This window comes from Ranitomeya imitator, chromosome 4 (genome assembly GCF_032444005.1).
Source record: "Ranitomeya imitator isolate aRanImi1 chromosome 4, aRanImi1.pri, whole genome shotgun sequence".
Lineage (NCBI taxonomy): Eukaryota > Metazoa > Chordata > Amphibia > Anura > Dendrobatidae > Ranitomeya > Ranitomeya imitator.
In genome coordinates, this window is record NC_091285.1 from 456,263,271 (window position 1) to 456,279,964 (window position 16,694).

Consider the following 16,694-nt stretch of genomic DNA (forward strand, 5'->3'; position numbering starts at 1 on the left):
AAGTTTGGAATTTTTTTTCACCACTTAGATAAAAAATAACCTAGTCATGTTAGGTGTCTATGGACTCGTAGTGACCTGGAGAATCATAATGGCAGGTTAGTTTTAGCATTTAGTGAACCTAGCAAAAAAGCCAAACAAAAAACAAGTGTGGGATTGCACTTTTTTTGCAATTTCACAGCACTTGGAAATTTTTTCCCGTTTTCTAGTACACGACATGCTAAAACCAATGATGTCGTTCAAAAGTACAACTCGTCCCGCAAAAAAATAAGCCCTCACATGGCCAAATTGACGGAAAAATAAAAAAGTTATGGCTCTGGGAAGGAGGGGAGTGAAAAACGAACACGGAAAAACGAAAAATCCCAAGGTCATGAAGGGGTTAAGCTGCAATCTGAAAAACTTTGTCTAACTTAGTTTATCTCGACTTTACATTAATCTTCACAAAACAATACATGCCCATAATTTTAACCCTGGGTCACACGCATCTCTGCCACTCCCAAGTTCACTCCCTACATATAATATCTAATTATTTAAATTTCTGGGCTCTAAAAGTAATCAGTAACCTTAGGGATGTATGAAAAGAGTACAAAAAAATTCAGATGCCAAACAAAAAATGTATTAACCCTAATAGTAATAAAAAAAAAGTACCCAAATGTCACAACTACCCCCAAATAACCTCCATTTTTCATGACCTAAGTATTACTAAACATTAAAATTAGGAAAAAAAACTTAATTGTATGTTACCTAGATGCTACTGGAGTCATATTCAGTGGCGTATCTAGGGGGGGGCAGCCGGGGCATTTGCCCCGGGCGCAGCCGCCAGGGGGGCGCAGTTGGGCCGCCTAATTGGGCAGTCCGCAGTGTCTCCCCCGGCGGCTGCATTCTGCCGCCCCCCCCCGCACTGGGAGTCAGCTGTTCTCTGTGCCGACTGTCAAGCTGACAGCCAGCACAGAGAGGCTGCAGAGCGCCGGCTCCCAGTGTGTGCAGAGGGGGAGGGGAGCCCCTGCAGAGTGGCTGCGGCGGGCAGGGAGAAATCCCTGCAGCTCCACTGGCCGGCCGCACGATCTGTCTTCTTCCTGCTTCTTCTCACACAGACGCGCCGCTGGATGACGTCATCATTCAGCGGCCGGCTGTGTCAGAGGAAGGCGATGGAGCTGCTGCGCAGAGCGCGAGGAGAGGTTAGAGGAGTGTGTGTATGTGTGTGTGTGTGTGTGAGTGTGTATGTGTGTGAATGTGAGTGTGTATGTGTGTGTGAATGTGTATGTGTGTGAGTGTGTGTGTGTGTGTGTGTGTGTGTATGTGAGCGTGTGCGTATGTGTGTGTCTCAGTATTGTGTGTTTGTGTATCGCGCTGCAGGGGAATGTGCAGAGAAGTGAATGGTGTGTGTGGGGGGGAGGAGAGGGCAATGATGGGGCTGACGGGGGGCATATGCCCTTGGAGGGGGGGGGGGGCACCAAAATAAATTCTTGCCCCGGGTGCCAGAAACGCTAGATACACCTCTGGTCATATTCACTCAGATTCAGATGTAAAAAGTTCAGCAGAAGAAACACATCAGCAGAGATTAAACTAAGGTTGACAGATCATATTATCATATCAGAGATTATTATTATTACGTGTTCAGAACTGCCTCCTCTCTAGGGTGTATTGGCACTTTAAAAGGACTTAGGAAACCCATCAAGAAAATGTCAACCTTTTGTTTAACATTCAATTTATCTCTTAATTAGTACAGTGATTCCAAACTTACTTGCTGTTTGCGCTTTTATATCTTCTCAAATCATGGGACTTAATTTAAGCCAAAAAGTCTTTTTTTCTCTATAACAATAAGCTGCTTAGCCTTATATAAAAAGAACCTTATGAAATTTCCATGATTGCTTTGCTTTAGAATGGCTGAAAAGAATTAACATTTCACTCAACTATCTCATTGAAATTTGACATCAAAACACAACCACAACTTCCTTGCCACTAAAATTAATTTCAACAATCATCCATTCATTTGTGTTTTTCAACACTTAAAAAAGCCACAAATTTCAATAATCTTTCACTGTTCTTTTGCGAACTTTTATAATGGTTATATTCTGAAAAAAATGTCATCAACTCCAAAAATACCACAAAATTAGTTTCTTCTTCTCACAACAGTAGAACTTTGTGTGAGCAAACTGTTATTCTCATATTGCCATACATTTTTATAAAAGTGACACTATGCATTCAGTTCAAATATACACCAGGGTAAGCATTTGTGCAGTAGTATATGTAGAATGTATAAATAGCACATACTGTAACAATGTGAACAACGGGTATAACTTACTGTTACTTGAAAGTCTCATCAAACAAGACAATCTGATGCAGGGCCGGACTGGCCATTTGGCAATTCTGGCAAATGCCAGAAGGGCCGGTCTGGTTGTGGGCTGCCTTGTGTCCTACGTTGTTAACAGAATCAATGTTCTCAAGACACCCATACTGTAACAGTTGTGATGGAGCACAAAGCCTGTCACTCCGTCACTTACCTCAGCATGCAGTGGGCATAATTAGAAATATTGGTCTTGTAGTAAATATTTCTTTCCTCTATCCAGGGTAATATTAGTAATATATCCCATCTGTTTATTGGGGACGGGGACACCAAGGGCCTGTGTGATTTCACATGCCAGGACTGAATTTCATCCCCAGTCTGTACCTGATCTGATGTAAATCATGAAGACCAGCTATTGTTTGTTGATTTATATACTCTTTTGCTTTAAGTGATTTGAGCTTCATATATTCTGTTCTGTAGCATTAATTAACCCCCATAGAATCTAAGTATAAAGGGAATTAAGCATAAATGAACCTTTATTTATATGATCTTTCTATTTTTACATAGGCTTTATGTATTTCAGAGAAAATATCAAATAGTGCCAGTGAATTTTTAAGAGTGGTGTATTATAAATATACTGCAGATCTTTCTAAACAAGAAGACATGCTACTTTGCTAAGATGATTGACTTTCGTGCCTAGCTCATACGATTTCAATCCCAAAGATTCACTATGGACCAATGGTCATGGGGTATTCTAGTTTTTAAAGAGACCAAGAAGACGTATTTACGTAAGTAGAACATTAAGAACAGATAGCTATTGGCTAGAGATGAGCGTATAAAGCAAAATTCTAATTCACGTGTTCGCACGGATTTTCCTGGAAAATTCAGTTTGTTCTACGCAAATTTAATGTCCTTTATTATGCTCTGGGGTCTCTCCAGCTGCTCAAACTTAAATCCCCGCTCATACTGGACCAGATCTTCTGACTCTGATGAGGCCTGAGAAGGTTCATCACAATATGCACTGTGACCTTGCGTGTAATGATTTCAGCATGACCAACGGGCATCAAAAAATCTGACAAGGACCGGACAGATAACAGTGAGGTAAGTAAATAAGGCAGCACACTGCAGTGCTAGAACATACAAACTTGAAAAACGAAATTTGAACTGCATTACTGCACTAGAAATATGAAAAATGAGAGCGTTTAGCGCATAAAAATGGCCAATTTTATGTGTACCTGGTAGCCCCTTTACGGCATCTCTCTTATACCAGGTCCTACACTTGCCTTACCTCGTGAGAATAAACGTTTCCATCTGAATGGGTACATGTGAAACCTCTTCCTAGACTAAAATTCTCTCTCTCTGTGGAGGGGTATTGGACCTGCTGTAATAAAACACCTGTGGCTAGGAGGCGGAGTGCACGATCAGAAGGCTAAAGAATACATTTCAAAAACCTGACCGGCACATCCAAACATAGACTCAGTGTGAACATGGGGTGATGAACCTAAAGTCACCAACTCGTATATAGTTAAGTAAATAAGGCAGCACACTGCAGCGCTAGAACATACAAACTTGAAAAACAAAATTTGAACTGCATTACTGCACTAGAAATATGAAAAATGAGAGCGTTTAGCGCATAAAAATGGCCAATTTTATGTGTACCTGGTAGCCCCTTTACGGGGTGTAGGTCCTACACTTGCCGTAAAGGGGATACCAGGTACACATAAAATTGGCCATTTTTATGCGCTAAACACTCTCATTTTTCATATTTCTAGTGCAGTAATTCAGTTCAAATTTCATTTTTCAAGTTTGTATGTTCTAGCACTGCAGTGTGCTGCCTTATTTACTTAACTATATACGAGTTGGCGACTCTAGGTTCAGCACCTGTTCACACTGAGTCTATGTTTGGATGTGCCGGTCAGGTTTTTGAAATGTATTCTTTAGCCTTCTGATCGTGCACTCCGCCTCCTAGCCACAGGTGTTTTATTACAGCAGGTCCAATACCGCTCCACAAAGAGAGAGAATTTTAGTCTAGGAAGAGGTTTCACATGTACCCATTCAGATGAAGACGTTTATTCTCAGCGAGGTAAGGCAAGTGTAGGACCTGGTATAAGAGAGATGCCGTAAAGGGGCTACCAAGTACACATAAAATTGGCCATTTTTATGCGCTAAACGCTCTCATTTTTCATATTTCTAGTGCAGTAATGCAGTTCAAATTTTGTTTTTCAAGTTTGTATGTTCTAGCGCTGCAGTGTGCTGCCTTATTTACTTAACTATATACGAGTTGGCGACTCTAGGTTCAGCACCTGTTCACACTGAGTCTATGTTTGGATGTGCTGGTCAGGTTTTTGAAAGATAACAGTGAGGAGCGTGGTGGTTGGAGAACTGAGCATGAGATGAGTATAAGTATATTTTTAAGCTTTTTATGGAACTTTATGGCTCAGAAAAATGGAGGTTAGCAGCCACCATTTTGCTGAATCCAAACACAAGTGAATTACAAAAAATCTGCATTTTAGTGAATACAGATTATTATAAAATTTGAGTAGGATTCAATTTCACTCAAAATTATTTGCTCATTCCTAATGTTGACCAAATGGCATTTTTGGGTATTGTATTCACATCTTTTACAACCTCTTAGCAAAATCTTTTACGTCTTAACTGCACACTGCATATCATTTAACAGAATCCCCTGACCCTACACATTCCAACTTTAACTTCCAACTTCCAATATATTAACCTTACCAACCCTTTTCATACCCAACACATGACTGGCCACCCCCAAATAAACCATAAAGCAATGCGCTCCATTCCTTTTGGCCTTGTGCGCACCTTATGTGCTACTACCACATCAAACAAGGAAAGGAACGGGTCATAACTACATGGGTATAACAACATTTTGTAGAGTGCCCTAAAAGACTGGTATAGCGTGCTCAATGCTACCTAACACACATCTACCTCCAACACATTCTGACACTATTCCGACTGTTTCAGGGTTATAGCACACAATGATCTTTATGCTGCATTGTACACACACTCAGCCTTCTGAATCCACTGAGCCAAAAAAGTGCACTGCAATCTGCTCTGCCAGAGGAATTGGAACAGCAATTGTTCTGAGCCTTCTGCTGTGCCCTACCTGATTATCCATTATGCATAACTCCTATTCATTAGCATCCACTCTGCTTAAGGGCTCGCACTCATTTGCATAAATAAAAGTGCTCCAATGTTAATCCTGATGAGTGTTATGCGAGTACAATATGATTTTTCTCAAGTAGCATCTGTATGACATCTGTATGACATGCGCATGCAATGCATTTTTAATATCAGCTTTTTTATATAAAATAGGCTAGTTTTCTAACTAATAAAACAATATAGATAGATAGATATCAGAGATTTATGTAATATATATTTATATGTATATGTAATATGCGTATGTAATATATAGAGATATACAGTATGTAATCATTGTTTTGTGTGTGTAGATTGCTGTACTTGTTTTTAGCTAATAAATGAAAGAAATGGCGTGGGGTTCCTCTTATTTTTAATAACACGCTAAGGGAAAGCAGATAGCTGTGAGCTGGCCTTAAAGGGAACCTGTCACCCCCAAAATGGAAGTTGAGCTAAGCCCGCCGGCATCAGGAGCTTATCTACAGCATTCTGGGTGACAGGTTCCCTTTAATAGTATGGGAAGTGGCCAATATCCATGCACCTTCCCAGCCTCTTAATATCATATTTTAACTGCCTGCTTAGCCTTTGGTTATTAAAAAGGGGTCTTCCCAAAAAATGATATGGTGTCCCACCTAATTTTAAATAACCAGCAAAGGCTAAGCAGACAGCTAAAAAATAATATTCATAGGCTGGTAAGGCCTTCCCAGACTAATAATACCAGCCTTTATCTGCCCCAGAAATGACACATCCATTAGATTAGCAAATTCTGGTGCTTATCCTCAGCTCTTCCATATTGCCCTAGCAAAGTGGCAATCAGGGTAATGGTTTTGGGGTTCATGTCAGCTTTATAATGTCTGCTGACATCAAGTCCAGGGGTTAGTAATGGAGAGGCGTCTGTCAGACCTCCCCCCCCCGTTACTCACCCCATAGTCATAATAAATAAACACACAAACATAGAAAAAAAAGAATTAGAAAAAGCACTCTCTGACAATTACCCTCTTTTACCCATTTATAATTAAAAATTAAAGTAGTCCATGAGGATCTGCCGTAAATCCTTAATAAGGAGGTCTCACGATGATCCAGGACTCTGCCACACCCAGAGGCTGTGATGAGCAGTGACATCAGTAAGATTTCCGTTCAACATGACCACTGGAACACGAGAGTAACATGAGAAGCCGTCTGCAGTGATGAGCAGTGATGTCATTAAGGTTATCACAGGTCACAGCCAACGGCTTTCACAGTTACCCCTGTGTGATCCGCCAACTGTGAACTGCTTTACCCTTACTGAAGTCATCATCTGCAATCTCATTTACATATATCTATTATATTCTGATAGCTCAGGCTCGGAATTTACTGTACTTGGCTGATGAAATGTCAGGATTCCTTTGCGGTGTGTGGGGAAAATCAGACGGCATGCACCCATTGACTTGCATTGTGTCACAGGTTTGTCAGAGGCTGCATAAGTCACACACAGCATCTGGCTGCAGAAAGTCTCTGTGGTTGGCTTTGCAGACATCTTCCTAGTTCTTCCGACTCTTGGACCTAGTGGCAACCTCCCCCAGTTCTAATTGACATACCTGGACCTGGGTGTTTATAGACTTGCTGTCTGCTTCTGGGAATCGCTGGTGATATTTCCATTTTCTTCTGTTGAAGCTTGGAGCAATAGCAGTCAGCTATCTTCCTCTTTGGTTCTGTTGGAGGACATCTATGTCATCTCTCTGAGTGTACTCAAGATAAGTGTTCCCCTCGTTTGTTTATCTCATCTGTCTTTAGTTGTACTGTGGATTGACTAGTGTTCCCCATCCTTCGCTAAACAGGGCTTATTGCCAGGGTCAGGCAGGGATTAGCTTCCTGCTCGGCGATAGGTGCAGAACCTATATAGGAACGTTTTGGACAGACAGGGTAACTTTAAACCTGCCTTGGGGTCCCCACTCCCCTCTTCCCTATTGTTGAGCCCTCTTCCACTCATTATTATTATTATTATTATTATTATTATTTATTGTTATAGCGCCATTTATTCCATGGCGCTTTACATGTGAGGAGGGGTATACATAATAAAAACAGGTACAATAATCTTAAACAATACAAGTCATAACTGGTACAGGAGTGAGGACCCTGCCGACGAAGGCTCACAATCTACAAGGGATGGGTGAGATTACAGTAGGTGAGGATAGAGCTGGTCATGCAGCGGTTTGGTGGTCGATCGGTGGTTACTGCAGGTTGTAGGCTTGTCAGAAGAGGTGGGTCTTCAGGTTCTTTTTGAAGGTTTCGATGGTAGGCGAGAGTCTGATGTGTTGTGGTAGAGGGTTCCAGAGTAGGGGTGATACGTGAGAGAAATCTTGTATACAATTGTGGGAAGAGGAGATAAGAGGGGCGTTGTTGTGAATTCTGTGGCTGAATTCACTCCTGTGGTCACAAGTGGTACTGCAGCTTCTGGGCTTCCTCCCTCAGGTGTTCTGGTGAGCTCGTTGGCTGCCTTGTTATTTAACTCCACCTGATTCTGTCTTCCTTGCTCCTTGTCAATGTTCCAGTGTTGGATCTGAGCTTCTGGATCTTTCCTGTGGCCTGCTGCTCTGCTTAGATAAGTGCTTCTTTGCTTTTGTTGCTGTTTTTTCTTTCCAGCTTGTCTTTTCGTTTTTGCTGGAAGCTCTGAGACGCAAAGGGTGTACCGCCGTGCCGTTAGTTCGGCACGGTGGGTCTTTTTGGGTTTTTGTCAGATCACTGTATGTGCTCTGATTACTGGCACACTGTGTTACTGGATTGCCTTCATAACAGTACAAGGAGCCAAAACTAATGATTCTCAATAGAGGGAAAAAAGAAGTTCTGACATCATTTTTTTTTCTCAGCTCTGTGTTCAGTCTTTTTTTTCCACTAGACATTAGGGTGCTTCAGGACACAGCTGTGGACATGGATATTCAGGCTCTGTGCTCTTCAATGGATAATCTCGTTATAAATGTACAAAAGATTCAAGATACAATTGATCAGAAATCTATGCTAGAACCAAGAATTCCTATTCCTGATTTGTTTTTTGGTGATAGAACTAAGTTTCTGAGCTTCAAAAATAATTGTAAGCTATTTCTGGCCTTGAAACCTCATTCTTCTGGTAATTCAGTTCAACAGGTTTTGATTATTATTTCTTTTTTGAGCGGCGACCCTCAGGACTGGGCATTTTCTCTTGCGCCAGGAGACCCTGCATTGAGTGGTGTCGATGCGTTTTTCCTGGCGCTCGGATTGCTGTACGATGAGCCTAATTCAGTGGATCAGGCTGAGAAAAATTTGCTGGCTTTGTGCCAGGGTCAGGATGATATAGAGGTATATTGTCAGAAATTTAGGAAGTGGTCAGTACTCACTCTGTGGAATGAATCTGCGCTGGCAGCTTTGTTCAGAAAGGGTCTCTCTGAGGCTCTTAAGGATGTCATGGTGGGTTTTCCTATGACTGCTGGTTTGAATGAGTCTATGTCTTTGGCCATTCAGATCGGTCGTCGCTTGCGCGAGCGTAAATCTGTGCACCATCTGGCGGTATTGTCTGAGATTAAACCTGAGCCTATGCAGTGCGATAGGACTATGACCAGAGTTGAACGGCAAGAACACAGACGTCTGAATGGTCTGTGTTTCTACTGTGGTGATTCCACTCATGCTATTTCTGATTGTCCTAAGCGCACTAAGCGGTTCGATAGGTCTGCCGTCATTGGTACTGTACAATCCAAATTCCTTCTGTCCATTACCTTGTTATGCTCTTTGTCATCGTATTCTGTCATGGCGTTTGTGGATTCAGGCGCTGCCCTGAATCTGATGGATTTGGATTATGCTAAACGTTGTGGGTTTTTCTTGGAGCCTTTGCGGTGTCCTATTCCGTTGAGAGGAATTGATGCTACACCTTTGGCCAAGAATAAACCTCAGTACTGGGCCCAGCTGACCATGTGCATGGCTCCTGCACATCAGGAAGTTATTCGCTTTCTGGTGCTACATAATCTGCATGATGTGGTCGTGTTTGGGTTGCCATGGCTACAAACCCATAATCCAGTATTGGATTGGAACTCTATGTCGGTATCCAGCTGGGGTTGTCAGGGGGTACATGGTGATGTTCCATTTTTGTCTATTTCGTCATCCACTCCTTCTGAGGTTCCAGAGTTCTTGTCTGATTATCAGGATGTATTTGAAGAGCCCAAGTCCGATGCCCTACCTCCGCATAGGGATTGTGATTGTGCTATCAATTTGATTCCTGGTAGTAAATTCCCTAAAGGTCGTTTATTTAATTTATCCGTGCCTGAACACACCGCTATGCGCAGTTATGTGAAGGAATCCCTGGAGAAGGGACATATTCGCCCATCGTCATCACCACTGGGAGCAGGGTTCTTTTTTGTAGCCAAGAAGGATGGTTCGCTGAGACCGTGTATTGATTACCGCCTTCTTAATAAGATCACTGTTAAGTTTCAGTATCCCTTGCCATTGTTATCTGACTTGTTTGCTCGGATTAAGGGGGCTAGTTGGTTCACTAAGATAGATCTTCGTGGTGCGTATAATCTGGTGAGAATCAGGCAAGGAGATGAATGGAAAACATCATTTAATACGCCCGAGGGTCATTTTGAGTATCTAGTGATGCCGTTCGGACTTGCCAATGCTCCATCTGTTTTTCAGTCTTTTATGCATGACATCTTCCGTGAGTATCTGGATAAATTCCTGATTGTTTACTTGGATGACATTTTGATCTTCTCAGATGATTGGGAGTCTCATGTGAAGCAGGTCAGAATGGTTTTCCAGGTCCTGCGTGCTAATTCTTTGTTCGTGAAGGGATCTAAGTGTCTCTTCGGTGTGCAGAAAGTTTCATTTTTGGGGTTCATCTTTTCCCCTTCTACTATCGAGATGGATCCGGTTAAGGTCCAAGCCATCCAGGACTCCTTTTCCATACATAATGTATTCCATAGGTCGTTGTTGCGGAGATACGTGGCACCTATGGTTCCATCTGTTGAGCCTCCTGCCCCTGTTTTGGTGGAGGGGGAATTGGAGTATATTGTGGAGAAAATTTTGGATTCTCGTGTCTCTAGACGGAAACTCCAGTATCTGGTTAAATGGAAGGGTTATGCTCAGGAAGATAATTCCTGGGTTTTTGCCTCTGATGTCCATGCTCCAGATCTTGTTCGTGCCTTTCATGTGGCTCATCCTGGTCGGCCTGGGGGCTCTGGTGAGGGTTCGGTGACCCCTCCTCAAGGGGGGGGTACTGTTGTGAATTCTGTGGCTGAATTCACTCCTGTGGTCACAAGTGGTACTGCAGCTTCTGGGCTTCCTCCCTCAGGTGTTCTGGTGAGCTCGTTGGCTGCCTTGTTATTTAACTCCACCTGATTCTGTCTTCCTTGCTCCTTGTCAATGTTCCAGTGTTGGATCTGAGCTTCTGGATCTTTCCTGTGGCCTGCTGCTCTGCTTAGATAAGTGCTTCTTTGCTTTTGTTGCTGTTTTTTCTTTCCAGCTTGTCTTTTCGGTTTTGCTGGAAGCTCTGAGACGCAAAGGGTGTACCGCCGTGCCGTTAGTTCGGCACGGTGGGTCTTTTTGGGTTTTTGTCAGATCACTGTATGTGCTCTGATTACTGGCACACTGTGTTACTGGATTGCCTTCATAACAGGGTGTAGAGAAGGAGATCTTGTGAGGATCAGAGGTTGCGTGTAGGTAAGTACCGGGAGACGAGGTCACAGATGTATTGAGGACACAGGTTGTGGATGGCTTTGTACGTCATGGTTAGGGTTTTGTAGTGGAGTCTCTGGGCAAGTGAAGGGGAGCCAGTGAAGGAATTGACAGAGCTGAGAGGCCGGGGAATAGTGGGGGGACAGGTGCATTAGTCGGGCAGCAGAGTTTAGAATAGATTGGAGGGGTGCGAGAGTGTTAGAGGGGAGGCCACAGAGCAGGAGGTTGCAGTAGTCAAGGTGAGAGATGATGAGGGCATGGACTAGGGTTTTTGCCGATTCTTGGTTGAGGAATGAACGGATTCGTGAAATATTTTTGAGTTGAAGTCAGCAGGAGGTGGAAAGGGCTTGGATATGTGGTCCCTTCATGTTGCACTTAGACTACCCACACTGTGCGTGACACATTAGTGAGTCCCATTGGATATATCTGGCCACTCGTAGCATGTTGCAATTTTTTTCTCAGTTCAATCCGAGCTGAGAAAATAAATAATCACAGATGAGCACTAAATCAGTGAATAATATTAGTAAGAGTGCAATTACATTTTTTCTCGGATTGCCCTTGTCCGATTTATGCACAGATGAGAATGAACCCTAAAAGTGTAAAGTGAACTTCTTGTTTGGAGCCACAATGAATAACAGGGAATGTTTTGTGGGCTTTACCCCAATGTAATGTTATTGAAAAAACAATCTGCTCCTGCACATACTGAAAGGCAATAGGGCTATGGCAAAAAAATTGATATCATTTTGATTTAGGTTTTTCACACTTAGTTCTTGAGCCTTTTACTGAGGTTATGGGTCATATAAGTTTGCCAATTTAAGATCCATAATATACTGTAATATCATAATTTTAGGAGTTTAGCATGCTGCACATCATTTCCCCTTGTATTTTATGGGCTCACCTGGTGAGGTGGGTTTGATAAGGCATAGATATGGGTGATCAGTAGTGATGAGCGAGTATACTTGTTGCTCGGGTGGTCTCCGAGTGTTTGTGAGTGCTTGGAGATTTAGTTTCTGTCGCCATAGCTGCATGATTTACAGCTCCTAGCCAGTCTGAGTACATGTGGAGATTGCCTGGTTGCTAGGGAATCCCCACATGTATTCAAGCTGTCTAGCAGCCGCAAATTATGCAGCTGAATTGACAAAAACTAAATCTCCGAGCACTCACAAATACCACCCGAGCGTGCTCAGAAAACCCCGAGCAACGAGTATACTCGCTCATCACTAGTAATCAAAAATGTTGATGCAGCACAGTTGGACTAGCAGAATAGTATGTGGGACAGTAAGGACCAGTAGAGCTGGAATTCAGGACAGCAGGTGCAATAGCAGAACTGGAAGTACTGGATGCAAAGCCAAATGTATGTACAGAAGAGCAATCTGGTATCTTGTTGCAGAAGTGTGGTAAGACACAGGAACATCAAAGTTGTGTGTGCAGAATGCATAAGGATTAGCTAAGATGAGCTAGTAATAAGGTATCTTCATTCGGTAAAGTTGGACAGCACCGTCAATAGCTGAGATGAGTTGGTTATCTGATAATCAAGTTGAGGTAGAGATCAAAACTCGGAAGAGCAGAGACAAGTTTGTTATGTTATATTAATAGCAGTGCTAACAGTGTGGACAGCACCACTATCTCATTACTCAGGAAACACAGGGCCGCCTGAGCCAGCCATAGACTAGCACAGAGGGAGCCGACCATAAGGTAAGGAAGCTGTGCCCAACAAAAGAGCAGGGACAGGTGAGAAACATATTTATTGAATATAGAAATAAAATTTGGAAGTTTCCATCCTTGTGTTGGATCATACTTGACATTTTCTGTGATGATTGCATCCACCAGTGAGCAATCCATGTTATGAGGCAATTTACAAGCCATGTGGATGAGGTTAGCTGGTGTTTACTCTATACACCCATAGAGACACTATTAAGCTCTGGCTAATTTAATACAACTCAAGATGGAAGATATTTTTAGCCAAGACTACATGCAAATTTATAAAAGCATTACCACACCCATTATTTATACTGAGCTACAGCCTGTATAGTCCAGAGCTGCATTCACAATTTTGCTGATCTCTATTCTATTCTTGTCATCAGACACACCTAAAAATTTTAAAAATATCATCTAATGATTTCCTGCATTAAAGAAAGATACAAAGTTGACATGTTAATGTTCATCTTTATTTTCCATTTCCTTGTGTATGTAATTTGCATAATTTTTAAGATCATTATTTAAATGTATTTAGTTTAAGAACACTGAGGTATATGGAAAAGTGCTTGCATTAATTATTTATGTAGGACTTTTTAAATTCTAAGTGCCAAATATGAATATGTTGATAATAATCACTAGTGGCAAATAAGGTCATTGCGCATGCCAAAGAGTCTGACAAGTGAATTAAAGGTGCTTCCCCATGTGCTACCTCTTACGAATCAATGTAAGTTCAAATGCTGAGACCCTAGAGAGAAACGATAGTCAAGTTGATAAACCATTCAAAATTGAAAAAGCCCTTCAAGCATATCAATTAATGATATTAATTTTGATCATTCTCATCTTTAGGCTACGCTCACATGATCAGTATTTGGTCAGCATTTTACATCAGTATTTGTAAGCTAAAATCAGGAGTGGAACAATCATAGGAAGAGAATAATCGAAACATGTCACCACTTCTGAATTTTCACCCAGTCCTGGTTTTGGCTTACAAATACTGATGTAAAATACGGACCAAATAATGATAGGTGAACGTGGCTTTTGGCTGCAGCACAGATAACAAGGCCAATAATAATTTTGTGCAGCTGCTAAAATTGCAGCATAATGCAGGTGAATGAAATTTTATTGCAACTCCTAGAGGATAGTGACAAGAAAGTCACAGCAAGATTATTTTTTTGCAACTCGGGGGTCGCAGTGCATACCCATTCACTTGCATTATGCTGCAATGTATTGGTTGGACAGTGAACTTTGATAGGATCTTTGTATCAGCCAAAGATGCTGTATAGCACCAACCTTACTTGCCTTAAACAAATAAACTGTACAATTTTACCTACACCCCCAACCTTTTCCCCAAAATTTGGTTAGGATCAATGCTCACAGTTGGAAGGAGGAATAATATTATTACTTTCTAAGAACTAGACCAAAAATAAAATATTATATAGACACTTGTGATAACTAATGACACAGAAAAGTATATACATAAATGTACCCAGTTGGTTAGCAGTGTTATATACAATTGCCAGGAGAGCCCAGACTGGCATCCCTATATGACACATTGCGAACTGGTAAAGATTTTACTTTGAAGCGCTGCCTTAAATCCAGGGTCCTAGTATATACATTTTTATGTCAATGGGTACAGATATTTCAGTGGCACTATGTATAGAATTATCAATATGAAGTGAGAAGTTCACTGCCATAACATATCAACTATATTGGAGTCCCAACCTGTGATCACACCATGTATCAGTCTGTACTGAGGTCTTTCTCAAGTGCGCTAGAGTCTCTGCTCAGGCCCATACGTGGTGTGATTATACTGAAATTAAATTGATTTGCTTTGAAGATGCTGAGAACTTCGTCCTTTCATTTTGGTAATATATTGTTTTTCTACCTCCATAACTAGGCTGCAAGTGAATCAATTTCTTGGTTTTCTTTGTGTACTAGTACTCACACAAAGATATTTTATCAGAAGGCTTGACTCGACTGCTGAGGCAGGTATGAAAACTCCAAAAGAAGGTTTATTTTCAAGCTGAATTTGTTTAGTTGTGCACATTTTCAGTAGGTAAAAAAGACTATTCTGGACTGGAGCTGCAAAGACATGAGCTTTTTAGGATGGTTGATGTTCACAGAATGAGGAAGAAGAAGTGAGGGGTTACGGACATCAGAGCTAGGGAGTAGAGTTGAACGAATATATTCGGATTCGGTCCCCAAATATGAATTTGCCATATTCGTGCCATATATTTACCCTATTTGTGCTGAATTCATGTTGGCTGATCGGTTCCGAACATATTAATTAATTTCTACACCCATTGACTCCAATGGTGTTCGGTGAATATTGCAAAAACAATATTAGCCGCCGATCGTAATCGGAACCAAATTTTGAAAAATTTGCTCAACTCTACTAGGGAGGCAGACAGGGAGAGAAGGAGGTCAAACTTCTGAAAGGCAAACCTTATTACATACAGTTAGGTCCATATATATTTGGACAGAGACAACATTTTTCTAATTTTGGTTATAGACATTACCACAATCAATTTTAAACAAAACAATTCAGATGCAGTTGAAGTTCAGACTTTCAGCTTTCATTTGAGGGTATCCACATTAAAATTGGATGAAGGGTTTTGGAGTTTCAGCTCCTTAACATGTGCCACCTTGTTTTTAAAGGGACCAAAAGTAATTGGACAGATTAAATAATTTTAAATAAAATGTTCATTTTTAGTACTTGGTTGAAAACCCTTTTTTGGCAATGACTGCCTGAAGTCTTGAACTCATGGACATCTTCAGACGCTGTGTTTCCTCCTTTTTGATGCTCTGCCAGGCCTTCACTGCGGTGGTTTTCAGTTGCTGTTTGTTTGTGGGCCTTTCTGTCTGAAGTTTAGTCTTTAACAAGTTAAATGCATGCTACATTGGGTTGAGATCAGGTGACTGACTTTGCCATTCAAGAATATTCCATTTCTTTGCTTTAATAAACCCCTGGGTTGCTTTGGCTTTATGTTTTGGGTCATTGTCCATCTGTAGTATGAAATGTCGATCAATCAGTTTGGCTGCATTTGGCTGGATCTGAGCACGCAGTATGGCTCTGAATACCTCAGGATTCATTCGGCTGCTTCTGTCCTGTGTCACATCATCAATAAACACAAGTGACCCAGTGCCACTGGCAGCCATGCATGCCCAAGCCATCACACTGCCTCCGCTGTGTTTTACAGATGATGTGGTATGCTTTGGATCATGAGCTGTACCACGCCTTCGCCATACTTTTCCCTACCAATCATTCTTGTAGAGGTTGATCTTGGTTTCGTCTGTCCAAAGAATGTTCTTCCAGAACTGTGCTGGCTTTTTTTAGATGTTTTTAGCAAAGTCCAGTCTAGCCTTTTTATTCTTGATGCTTATGAGCGGCTTGCACTGTGCAGTGAACCCTCTGTATTTACTTTCATGCAGTCTTCTCTTTATGGTAGATTTGGATATTGATACGCCTACCTCCTGGAGAGTGTTGTTCACTTGGTTGGCTGTTGTGAAGGGGATTCTCTTCACCATGGAGATTATTCTGCGATCATCCACCACTGTTGTCTTCCGTAGGCACCCAGGTCTTTTTGCATTGATGAGTTCACCAGTGCTTTCTTTCTTTCTCGGGATGTACCAAACTGTAGATTTTGACACTCCTAATATTGTAGCAATTTCTCAGATGGGTTTTTTCTGTTTTCGCAGCTTAAGTATGGCGTGTTTCACCTGCATGGAGAGCTCCTTTGACTGCATGTTTACTTCACAGCAAAACCTTCCAAATGCAAGCACCACACCTCAAATCAACTCCAGGTCTTTTATCTGCTTAATTGAGAATGACATAATGAAGGGATTGCCCACACCTGTCCATGAAAGAGCCTTG